The sequence below is a fragment of the Etheostoma cragini genome, chromosome 21 (genome assembly GCF_013103735.1).
Source record: "Etheostoma cragini isolate CJK2018 chromosome 21, CSU_Ecrag_1.0, whole genome shotgun sequence".
Taxonomy (NCBI): Eukaryota; Metazoa; Chordata; class Actinopteri; order Perciformes; family Percidae; genus Etheostoma; species Etheostoma cragini.
The window spans coordinates 16,287,538-16,300,516 of NC_048427.1; the positions used below are offsets into that span (position 1 = coordinate 16,287,538).

The window sequence follows — 12,979 nt, forward strand, 5'->3', positions numbered from 1 at the left end:
CCCACAATTCATTTCCAGGGTGTGGAAGGAATTTTGTTCTGCCCTAGGTGCGACCGTCAGCCTCTCTTCTGGATTCCAACCACAATCCAACAATCAAACTGAAAGGGCCAATCAAGACCTGGAAACCGCGCTCCGCTGCGTAGCCGCCCAGGAGCCCACCGCCTGGGCGTCTCTCCTGCCGTGGGTGGAGTACGCTCTTAATTCACTGACCTCCTCGGCCACCGGTCTCTCCCCTTTTGAGGTGGCTTTGGGGTACCAACCTCCGTTATTTCCTGCCCAGGAGAGGGAACTGGCTGTGCCGTCGGTGCAGGACCACCTACGTCGCTGTCATCAGGTTTGGGTCACGGCTCGAGAAGCCTTGCTCCGGATCACGGAGCGGTGCAAGGCGGTGGCAGACAGACACAGGATCCCGGCACCCCAGTTCCAGCCAGGCCAGGAGGTGTGGCTGTCATCCCGGAACGTGCCGCTGCGCACCGAGTCACGGAAACTCTCCCCGCGGTACTTGGGCCCGTTTGTGGTCGAGGCCATCATCAACCCCTCGGCCGTCCGGCTGAAGCTGCCCGCTGCCATGAGGATCCACCCTACCTTCCACGTGTCCCAGTTGAAGCCGGTGTCATCCAGTCCCCTTTGTCCTCCTGCTGACCCTCCTCCGCCTGTCAGGCTTATCGACGACCATCCGGCTTACACAGTCCGTCAGCCCCTGGACGTTCGGCGGCGTGGCAGGGGATTCCAGTACCTAGTCGACTGGGAAGGCTACGGGCCTGAGGAACGGTCTTGGATCCCTCGGCGGTTCAACCTGGACCCTCAGTTGGTGACCGATTTCCATCGGTCCCATCCGGATAAGCCTGGGCCGCCAGGTGGCGTCCCTTGAGGGGGGGGCTCTGTTGTGGTTCTTCTGCCTTTTGTATCCCATTCCTCCCTTTCCCCAGTGTGTCTGTGTTGTGTTATCTGTCCGCCACACGAGGGCGTCCTGGAGGGAACGGTCTGCCAGCACAGCTGCAATTCATCTCCATTATCCGTCTACCTGCACAGCTGCTTCTCATCATCACCACCACCACAGTATTAATACCCGGGCTGACCACCTCCTCAGCGCCAGTTCGTTACATACTCCCAAGTGGTAACTAGGCCAGTCAGTTAGTATTCGTTGCTTTACTAAACTTTGCTATTGACTAATTTTGTTTTTTCGTTCCGTCACAGATACTGTGTTCCGTCACCTATCTGTGCAGCTTCCCCGGACTGGATTAACACTTACACCTTCACCATCTCCTGTCCCTTGGTTTTTGTGGATTAAACCTTTTTGTTACCTTTTCCTGTCGTCCTGTGTTGTTCTGTGTTCGGGTCTGTCTGAAACCCGAACACACATCTCCATGCTGGAAACATGCGTTTCGGCCTATTCTGATTTTATATAATATCTGATATTTCTGTGATGTTTTAACCTTGTTTCTGTCATTTCAACAGTTTACATTGGTTTCTATACAAGAGCTGTTAAACACAAATCTTCATGCTGGAAACATCCGTTTCGGCCTCTTCTGAGCTTTGTGTGGTGTTTTAACCTTATTTCAGTCATTTCAACAGTTTTACATTGGTTTCTTAATACAAGCTGTTGAACACACATCTCCATGCTGGAAACATGTGTTTCGGCCTCCCCTGATCTTTCTGTGATGTTTTAACCTTTTTTTTCTCATTTCAACAGTTTTACATTGGTTTCTTAACAAAAGCTGTTAAACACACCTCTCCATGCAGGAAATGTGCCAATCAAATTCTTCTGAGCTTTCTGTGGTGTTTTAACCTTGTTTCATTCATTTCAACAGTTTTACATTGGTTTCTTAATACAAGCTGTAAAACACAAATCTCCATGCTGGAAACGTGCGTTTCGGCCTCCTTTGATGTTTATGATAATTAAAAAATAATGTTTATGATGATTTTTGTGATGTTTAAACCTTGTTACTGTCATGTCAATAGTTTTTTAGCATAAACATACATTTTGGCCTCTTCTGAGCTTTTTATGATTTGTAAACCTTGTTTCTGTCATTTAAAGAGTTTTACGTTAGTCTCTTACCAGAACTTGCTACACAGATATCACCATGCAGAAAATATGAATTTTGGCATCATCTGAGCTTCAGATGCCGTGTACACCTTGTCTTTGTCATTTCAATAGTTTTACGTTACTTTCTTAACAAAAGTCCCTATGCACATGTCTCCTTGCAGAAACATGCGTTTCCGCCTTTTCTTTTGGGGTTGCTGTTCTCTGTTTCCTCTTTATCATAGCGTTTTTAACCAGAGGGTTATTAAAGTAGCCCCTGGTCCATGGGAGCAGGCAGGATATCTAAAAACTTGATCCCTTGGCTCCTGGCAGCTCTGCACAAATCAAAAACTGTGAGTCTGAAGCAGCTGGTGAAGGCAGCAAGTTCTGAGCTGATGGGGGCTGGGCCCTGTGGTCTCTATTGGACATCTGATCCGTCCACGTGGCTCAGAGGTTCCTGTAGACAGAAGCTCTGTGGGAAGGAGAGGAGCCTTCTCATGGAGTACAACTGGTGAGAGGTCCCCATGGACCCTTTCACCTGATTTGGAGACACCACTAACGTATGTCTCACTCAATGTTGGTGCTATATTGGCTGCTGAGTCATGAATAATAACTGGATAAGTGGATGGCAAAAGTTTCAGATTGTTACACAGCCAAAAAAAACAAAACACTTTTTAATGGAGGTTTTTCAATAAAAGAAGTCTCATGCTCAATCTATATTTATATACTCTGGTATATTTTAACAATATACAAGAGTTATTTTCTCAGACGTTGTTTGACCATTGACCTGTGGGTTTTTACACGGTGAATACACATGACACATGACAAAAAGAACCCCCTTTTAAAGATGCCTAAAGATCTTAGGGTGTGGAGGCTTTTGAGTTGTTGGAGGGCAGCTTTAGAGAAGCGGCCTTAGTAAGAGAATAGAAGAAAAAAAATTACTTTCCTTGTTAAGTATAAATTAATATTATTATTTTATTATTAATTCATAATTAATCAATTGATAATTAATAACATGTTTCAAGCAACTTAAATGTACGGAGTTCTTTTTGTCTCATGTAGGTTCATTGTTCTGTGTATGCTCTGGTTTTTGCTTTATTACCAGGCTTTGTTGAGTTGTGGACGGTGCAAATTGGCTAAGAGAGGGGTCTCTTTAGGATTACTGTAACAGCTTCTTAGTGTGGTCCGTTTTACACATGATTCCCATTGATTGTGACTATTAGCTGGAGGTACATGCACCTCTGCTAGTAGGACCCAGTTCACCTGAACCTGGAGTGACAGGAAATCATAGGATGTCAGGAGAAGTCAGTAGTAATTGTCAGTAATTCCCCCCATTAATTGCCTAAAGCTCAATAGAAAACACATTCAGCAGTTATGCTGAATGTGTTTTCATTCAATTATTTCTAATTATGAATAAATTATAGAGCAAATGAAGCTAATGTGATTTGAAGATGACTTTTATTTTCCCCCTTCCGCTCTGTTTTGGATTGGTAAATCGTAAAAGGGATGGTTTTGGATGGAGCTCCAGCAGTTTGAGGACAAACATTGCCATCAGAGTATAAAGTGGTCAAACGAGGAACAGAGGGATTTAAAGCCATTATTAACTTAAATTTGTACTTTCTAAAGACTGTGCTTCTCTCAGGAAGTTTAACCAGGTAGAAAAACAAAAAGAAGATAGAAGAAGCAGTAGTGGTGTTTTGCACACGACTGATGGGCGACTCAACAGTCTGCGAGTGTGTTTGTGGCTCTTAATAACAACACCACAAGATGGTGACACATCTCTTCTTCCTCTGAAGAGACCATTTTAGTGGGGATTTATTTTGCGGAATGAATTACCCAGTATAATTAAATTCCTTAATCTCTTTTTCCCCTCAACAAAAAAATTTGATCAAACCCAGAGAAGCAATCCAAATTAATTTACCGCAACACTGAGTAGTATAAATACTTTGCCAGTCCCCCTCCCATCAGCAACATCCTCATCTCTTACATGGGTTATGTGATAGATGAGATGATAGGTTGTGTGTTGTAACATGGGATGTTCCCCGTGTAACAATCAGGAGCAGAACAATGCACTGTGGGTATTAGCACTAATAGACTTTCCTGTGGGGGACCTCAGCTATTGTCAATAAAAAAAATGTCTGTGTCCTCCATGCTTCAGGTTTTCTTGTGGGAGGGCCAAATCGTTTTTGACCATAAAAGAGACATGTCATGCTGCCTTACTGGGGTTAGGGTTAGACTGACTTTATATATGTATAATATACAGTATTAATTGTTGGGAATTGGTAAAGGAGTATATTCAATTATTGGCATATTATCAAATATGTTTCATCAATATTAATGAAGTTATGATATATTTGTAACAAACAAAAGAAGGGTGAAATTTGAGCAGTGACCTTTTCAACCAGCTGTTGCTTCAACGCTTACACAAATAATCACAAACAACTGCTCATTAAAGTATAACAGACTTACTCAACTTCCAAAGTGAGTGAGGAAGAGGGGGGAGGTGACAACATCGCGGGTAGCTAAGCCACGCTGTCAAGATGGCAAATGAGACACCATGAGATTTGAGCTCATTGTAGGTCAGTACAAAGACTACAAAAATGGCAACTCCTGGACACTGACAATGGCAGGGAACATTGTGATATTTTCATCACGTGTTACAGACAAACACAAAACTTAGCTGCTTAACCACAATAGGTTTAGCTGTTAATGTGACTTAAGATTGATTTATTTGTTTTGGACAATGCACAATAATCAACATTTCTGTAAATGTGTCAGTGTTAGCCAATCGGCTAAATTTCAACTGTAGTCTTAGTTATATGTCTTCATGGTGGGAATAAACAGGAGTACCCGGAGGAAACCGGTGAACTTGGTAATGAGAAGAAAATCCTCGTGGACACATTTCTCTATCCATGCTGGTATCTAGACAAGTGCTAAAAAAAGGATAAAGATGGCGTCTAACGGTAAGTGAAATATAAATTTGCATTTGCTTATTATCAACGCCCGGGCGAGAAGTAGGCCCTTAGCATGTGTCGATGGTTTGCCCTAGATATCCAAACGCCGGGAACATGAGTGTCACTGAAGGGAGTGGAAGTGTGTGTGGAGGCATTGGGAGAAGTGGTGGAGACCCGGAGATGGGAGACGCAACAGTGATCTGGGAGCGCACAGGCCAGGAGATTGGATCCACAGGCCCCCGTGGAGCAGACGATCAGCTGATTAATGTACCTACACAGGTGTTCTGCCACGCAAACCACGATTGACCTTGCCTAGTCTCAGACAAATCTAGGATAACAGAAAGCGGGGCTGAGTGACCATTTTATTATTTTCTATACTAGAAAGATCAAGCAAGCAGTGCTCAACTGCTTCATACTTCACTGAAAAAGCATAGTCAAGAAGCACTGAATGGCTGTTCAAAAAAAAAAAAAGCATGGTGCTCATTTAAAAGTATGTTTTTAGAAGCTGTAAATAATCTAGCCCCATATAAAGAAATTAGAATAAAGCAGAGAACAGAACCTTGAGGCAATTAGGATAAGAAATGGGAAGTACGGTAAATTCAGAGAAAACAAGGATGAGCAAAGTTGGGCTAATTATAAAAAGGCAAGAAATGAAGTTAACAGATTAGTGGTCAATACTAAACAGGCTTTTTTCAATGAAAAAAATCGCTGAAAACAGAAATGACTTAGGAAATTTATGGAAATCCCTTAAGCAACTTGGCTACAATAAAAGGCTGAAAACAAAAAAACGTAACATCCCTCTAGATCTTGGCAACAACATCAGAGAAGGAGATAGTGGCAGATAGTGGCAGAAAATAAGTTTTTCTCATCTTTTGCCAGAAAGTTTGTGGAAAAGTTAACTGGCTCTAAAACCACAGGATTAGATTATTTCCATCCCGATTCTTGAGGGGTGTTGCTGCGGACATTACTCCAAGCATTACTCATATTGTAAACTGGTCAACAAACAAACAAGGATACATTCCCAATGATTGCCAGATTGAAGGTCCGTTATATAAGAAAGGGAGTATCACTTTTGAACAGATTGATAATTCCAGTATGGCTTTCGTAATCATACTCTACGGATTTGTGTTTACTGTTTCTAATTGATAGTTAGTGACTCCAATTAACCCTAAAATTGCAGCACAAAAAAACTACAATTTGCACACAAATACAGACAAGGGGTGGGGATTGAGCACTCTTTTGGTGTTTTGAAAAGCCGGATGCACTGCTAAGACCGAACAGGTCTGGCACTCACACCGTTCAATCGGTGTGCAAAATTGTGGTGACATGTTACATACTGCACAACATAGCCATCCGCCATGGTATGCCCCTGGAGCACATCTGGGGGCTACCAGAGGACATTGCGCCACCAGAGGATTACCCCGGACAATATGACATGGCTGAAGGCAGACGTCTTTGACAAGAAATCTTTGGCAGATACTTAAATTTAATCAAGTTTGAGCTTGCACCGTAAGAAGATCTATGATAAATATATGCAAGCTCATTCTTTTCTCTGTTAGAGGCGCGCTAAATATGCTGGAGGGCAAAGTACAGACTGATTGCCTGATGGGTGTCAGGTTTGATAAATACTATGCAAAAAGAAGAAGCATAGCGTGCACATTTACCAACCTTGAGTAAACATACGCAGCATAAACTGCCCTATTGTTAGTTAATCTAACTCAAAGTGTTTTCCTTGCGGCTGAATCCCGTTTCTCTGTCTTACCCCTACCCCTTGCCCCTTACCCCTACCCCTTGGCCCTTGAAACCAAAGGGTAAGTGGTAGGGGTGAAAACATACCTATGAAATGGAATACCACTTGGTGACAGTGGCGAGGAAAAACTTCCTTTTAGGCAGAAACCTCGGTCAGACCCAGGCTCTTAGTAGGCGGTGTCTGACGGGCCGGTTGGGGTTGGAATGAAGAGTGGCAATAACAAAATTATTGCTGATAGTAAACGTTACATAAAATGATGTTACAGAACCATTATCATCTATTAGAACCATAACTAACATGTCACACACATAAAAAGGCACTCATATGTGTAAAACTAAAAAAATACACACAAGACCACAAACAAACTAATTATCTACAGGTGTTCTGATATTCCAGACCAGTCTAATGCTTGTTGGCCAGTAACCCCCCCCCCCTCACATATCATCAGTGCCCCTTATCAAAACCAACAACAATATACAAGTGCATGAACAATGAACAGGAATTAATTACTAATGATTACAATAATACAGTACCAACATGTACAGTACATGAACATGTGATTTAGGAAACTTCTGCGTTTTCAGCCCCAAAGTGGATCAGCTGCTGTGTCCTCCTGTGTCTTCCTGTGTGATACAGGGCGGTATATGTAAGCACGTAGCGATGTATCATAGACCGTTAATATTAATATATATATATATATATATATAGCTATACAATCTATGCCATGTATACGATCCATTCAAGGCAGAGAAATGTGGGACTGTTGTGCAACGTTAGCGATTAGCGTTAGCGATTAGCGTTAGCATTGCAAGCTAGCGACTTTTAAAAAGTATCAGTTAAGAACATGGTTGCAAGTATATTTGCACAGGACTTCATAGACCACAAAACAAGACTGTCGTAACTTTTTAATCAATTATTTAAGCCGAAAGTACTTACATTTATGTGTCTCCCTGGTCGATGCAGCAGCCACACACTGCTTGTGTGTTTTCAAGTGAGGTCGCGTCCACACTCAGTTCGTAGGGGTATACACCCCTTGGTCAATCCCCTTCCCCTCGGTCGTAATAGGTATTGGGACAGAACTAAGTGTGAACACGCAAAATCTAGGGGAAGGGGTAAGGGGAAGGAATGGGATTCAGCCTTAGTCTAGGAAATCATCGGAGGAGAGTGAATGAAGAGAGGGAGCACCAAACAAGACAGTAGTCAGAAGAATTATAGTCTATTTTCTCATTTTCTTTCAGTGGTTATGTTCTGAAGCACAAATAAACACACACCTCCACGGTAGGGTGCCACATTGCCAGATCATGAGTGAATGCATAAGTGTGTGTCAGTTAAACTTGTGCGGTGGTATGAGATGTGAGAAGCAGGGTTAGCGATGGTTACACACCCATATGTTTATTGACACCCAGACACCCAACAACAGTCCCAACTTTCCAAAATAAAATGAAAAGAGAAAATACAGGCACAGGGCAGGGTCTCTGCAGATACAGACACACCACAAAGTTCTAGTAGGTCCTAAGGGATGATTGAGAGGAATTTCTTTGTAGTAGTCTATACATTGTTTTGTTGAAGAAAGAATTGCATATTATATCTTTAAAATAATATTTTTGTAATCCATCGCTCAATCATGTGTGAAACTGCTTTAACTGCACCTTTCCTGCAAATTCCATGCTTTTTGGTAATCCGTATACCCAAATTAAAAGTAAACTAAAACTAAACTTTGACCCTCAGGTGTGTGCTTGATATCTTTGGAAAGGTTTTGTCAGGGGGATTCTAGGCCTTACAGAGGCGAATGAAGTCCAAGTCATACATCTGTAAACTGACTACAACGCATTGCGAAGTGAGATACAGACAGCACAAGACCAGAGCCACATGTCTCAGCTTACTGCAGAAAAAAATTGAAGTCAAACGACCCAAAAACGGTATGTATATAGAAAGAATTCTACAGGTATTTCATGCGTTTTTCTTAGGTCCATTCATTTTGGCTCAAAAGGTAACCGGGTCTCGTAACATGGAATTGCAACTGGCTCAAGCAACTGTCGATCAAAGCGTAAATGGTCAAAATTGCATGCAGAAACATCATTGTATGTCTATAACCTCCTCCCAGAAACCGATTTGCTCGTGAGAGGTTGGATTTCATTTGGAAGAATTCGGAGAACAACTTGTGTGAGGAGTCAGGCGTGATAAAAAGCCTGGAGGTGAAATATTGTTTGCCGTTTCCATTGTAATTCGGTCTAAAAACTTCAAAATTGTGATGCAAACAGCTAGTTTTGGATAAAATGGCTTGGATATTCCATTTACTTGGACTCTTGGAGAGTTTATGAAAAACACATTAACTTTGACAATGTCAATGTGGATAAAGGGAAGTATGCACAGGTATGCACACTCAATTCTTGCGCAGTCTTTTAAAGTCTGTTACAGTTGTATAACTGCTATAATGCTTATGCTTTGTGTGTGGACTTTATTGAGGCCAAGCTTTCAATCGTTGTTGCATGACTGTATATTTTGGACACTGAATGCTTTAAAGGTATAATGAAGTTTATGAGTGTAGGTTGCAGCACCCCCTTTGTCCACGGCACACTGATCCATGACATGTTTTAACCCTATTAATCGCATTAACAAGGGAGTTACTGAGGAAAGAAATGTTTATTAATAGTAATGGTAGTAATCATTTGATATTAATGTACCAATATTGTAATAAATAGTATTGTTTGTTTGAAGCACATTGGAAGGATAATAGAAATAAAAACAAGGAAATACAAAAACTAAATTAATCAAACCCAGTATATATATATATATATATATATATATATATATATATATATATATATATATATATATATATATATATATATATATATATATATAGATAGATAGATAGATATAAAGTGAAGCCACAGCCACACATGAAAAGTGGCTTTGTTGTTCTAATATACAGTAAAACAAAAGTCAGCTATTGACAGAGAGAAAGGGAGGAACTGAGTTTGTACATACTGTAAGAAATTCAAAAGCACATTGAAGCCTCGAAACAGATGGGAAACAGACAAATACAAACAGAATGGAAGGAAATTCATTGTTTTTCTATTTAACTCACTGGTTACAATTGAAACCATTGTGCTTAGGGGATCTGCATAGGACATGGAGGCTGTTAGGGTTTGGGAAGTGACATTGATGTATAAAGGCAACTTATAGCAAAGTCAAAATGTCTGAAATAGAAACACAACAGGAACAAATTACACATAAAAACTGTGGTTAATTAACGACAGCTTTGTATTGTACAATCATTTACAATCCACAACAAAATTTAAGAGTGAACTTTGACCTAAAAACTGAGACTTTTCTCACTAGAAAAACAACTGCCGTACAAATCACCAACTGAGGTTATGCTTTCCTTGAAAGTAATCTCTTGCGGTCCTGCAAATGTAGACTGTTTCATTTCTCGGTAGATAGTAAGGCCGAAGTAGTGTACTTTTGTTATCCTGCTTTAGAGACAATGGGGAGAAGGTCAGGATGAAAGTCCCATTTCCATTAAACAGCCGGTGTTAATGTTTGTTCTATAACTATATTTTCCTAACAATAACAACGTAGCTTCAGTTGCCTAAACGTAGTAGAAAAAGAACAGAAAAACATTCACATGAAGACTGTTTTGAATACTGATATACTGTATAGATGGTTTTGGAAGGCCCTGCAGAACAGTAAAAAAACACATGGAAGACCAAATACATTGTTGGATTTGTTGTTGAATTGAATACTGTGGTGAGTAAGTGAGACAGGATACTGAGGGAATATGTGACCAAGGGCGAGGTCACAGAAACATTTACATTTGACAACAATATTTCACTTCCAGTTAAATTTATTTAACTAGAATTGTTACTCTGCTACTTCTCACAAGGTCTTATGTCAAGATAGGTAAACAGGTGTCATGTGTTTCTTAACACTTGTATCATGTGTTTCTACTTTCCTTACTAGTTGATTGCATGGGTTAAGTTATATACAGTTATGTAGTTTAAGTCAGCTTTTATGGTCATTGTTTGTTGAGCCCGAATATAAATTAAATACATCTCTTCCGCCCGAGATGTACAATTGTGAAGATGTGGACTCAAAAGTCAAAAATAATTTAACATAACTAAAACAGTAAAATCTTAATACGTTCCCTTGATCGTTTTACAAAAAACGAAATTTGAAGTACCATTTTACACAGCAGAATCTTCACTTCAAATAAGATTTTATCCAATTTTTTAGCTAATATTAACCTGTAAGAACAAAATCTGAAGAGATGCTCTATGAAGCTTCAAACCAACTGCAGATTAATGCCCAATTAGTGCTAGTGTGGAAATAATTTATATGTAGTTGGAGCAGACCTGTCAAAATTTGACACTGCCAAAAAGTATACTGTGGCCTTCATGGTAGAGGTCAGCGGGTTACAAGGGGAGGTAGGTGTGGTTTTGGCTAATGGATTGTAGTTGGGTAGCTGGGCTACTACATTTATCTGTACTGTAGAGCAGGATGAAAAGGTTTGGGGTTTGCTATAGTGTGGGTGCCTAAAGGCAAGGTTTTCTGGAGAGAACAGAGATAGAAGTACTAAGTGCTCGAGGTAAAGGAGGACATGCTTGCTTTAACAGAAGGGTTTTCTTAGAATGACAGTAATCAACCGTAGAGAATACCAGAGCTAGAATGAAAGCTGCTTCACACCTGTTCTTTTTTAATCTCTCCAACCAGTACTGGATGGACAGCATTTACAGTACATGTAAACAGGACAAAAGTCTTTACCAACAACGGAAAGAAAAGAAAATGTCAGAATCAGAAGAACATGGCAGAGATCAGAAGATACCTGGATCTCTGCTTAGTTTGACATCATTGTTGCTGTTTTTCATTAGGTCTTTTTGTTTGTTTTGCTTTAAAGTCCTTGTCTGTTTTCATCTGTCTTCATGTCTTCTGCAATCCTCAGTCCCAATGCAGGTGTGTTGTCCCAGTTAAAAAGTCACACACCAAACACATCATTTAGTAGCTTTGAGACATCCATTTAGTGAACAGTCATGTAGGCCTACTGTTTGAGCCACATGCACTTTGAATGACCGAGAGAGAAATAATGCAGCAACATGGGAGGTATCACTGGATCCTTTCGAACAGAAGCAGTCTTTGAACATTTAAGAAGCTGAACAGGATGAAAAAGAGGAGGAAGATTGAGCATTCTCCCTGTGAATTATGTTTTTTAAAGTTAAGCCTTCCAGAATGTTGGTCAACAACCCAGGAATTTACTTCACTTTCACACTGTGCTCTACAGGAGGTGGACAAAATAATGGAAACATGAAATAAAAAAGATTCTTAACATCAGAATAATGAAAGCGGCACAATTCAGTAAGTAATTTGTCAGCTTTAAAAGCCATCCGAGCATTTTGTCAAAAAAGTATGGATTACATTTTTTTTATTGATATGTAATTTTAAATAACGCATAGTACACCTAAAATTGTTTAGTTGATTTAAAAAAAGAGCTGTCGTAAAAGGCCGCTGTTTTTACAGCCATGTTCAGCAGCAGCTTGTGCTGCTTTCACTTAGCTACACTGAGCTACATTCATGAATAGATGTTTTTGGCTGGATGACTTCTTTTCCTGACCAAACAAACCCTGAGATGAGTAAATTGTTTTCTCTTGAAACATCTAACAAATCAATAATTGTATTAATCATTATGCTGATTGGGGTCAGAATAACTCATGTAATGTCTTTCATGGCTCTGCATCTGTTCATGGTCCATGTTGAGTGCACACTAAGAGTAATATATTTGGGGCATATTAGGCCTTTATTTAAAGGACAGCTGAAGACAAGAAGGGAGAGAGCGAGGGGGAATGACATGCAGCAAAGGACAGGTTAGAGTCGAACCCACAGTGCGCTTGTGCTACCCAGGTGCCCTAAAATGAATTATTACAAAAATTCCTATTACTTCATGTTCATTCTTAAAGTATTGTTAATAATAATAACAACAGTAGTTTGAATCCCCTTCTGAATCAACATAAATGTGTAAATAAGCTTTTAAAGTGTTACGACATGTTGGTTAAGATGCCTGATCTTAACCCAGTAAGCTGCAGTGAAGTTCGCCAACAGACACATGAGGTTAACCAGGTTTTCTTATATATGATGTCAATATTATTATTTACTACAGGAAGTTTCTTTTAATTTGTCCACCCCATGTACCTCAGAGGAGACTGTACCCACTCCTTTCCTTGACCCCGTTTTTCCTCCTCCTTTTCTCCCCCCCCC

At 40.4% G+C, this 12,979-nt stretch overlaps 1 long non-coding RNA gene across 1 annotated transcript in view; it reads left to right on the plus strand.

Annotated features, from left to right (window-relative positions):
• Nucleotides 1-12,205, plus strand: part of LOC117936784 — an 18,999-nt gene extending 6,794 nt beyond the window's left edge. The window contains exons 2-3 of the long non-coding RNA XR_004655025.1: nt 2,405-2,407; nt 12,071-12,205. This is a non-coding gene — a long non-coding RNA (uncharacterized LOC117936784). The remainder of the gene's footprint in view (nt 1-2,404; nt 2,408-12,070) is intronic.
• Nucleotides 12,206-12,979: the final 774 nt, after the last annotated feature.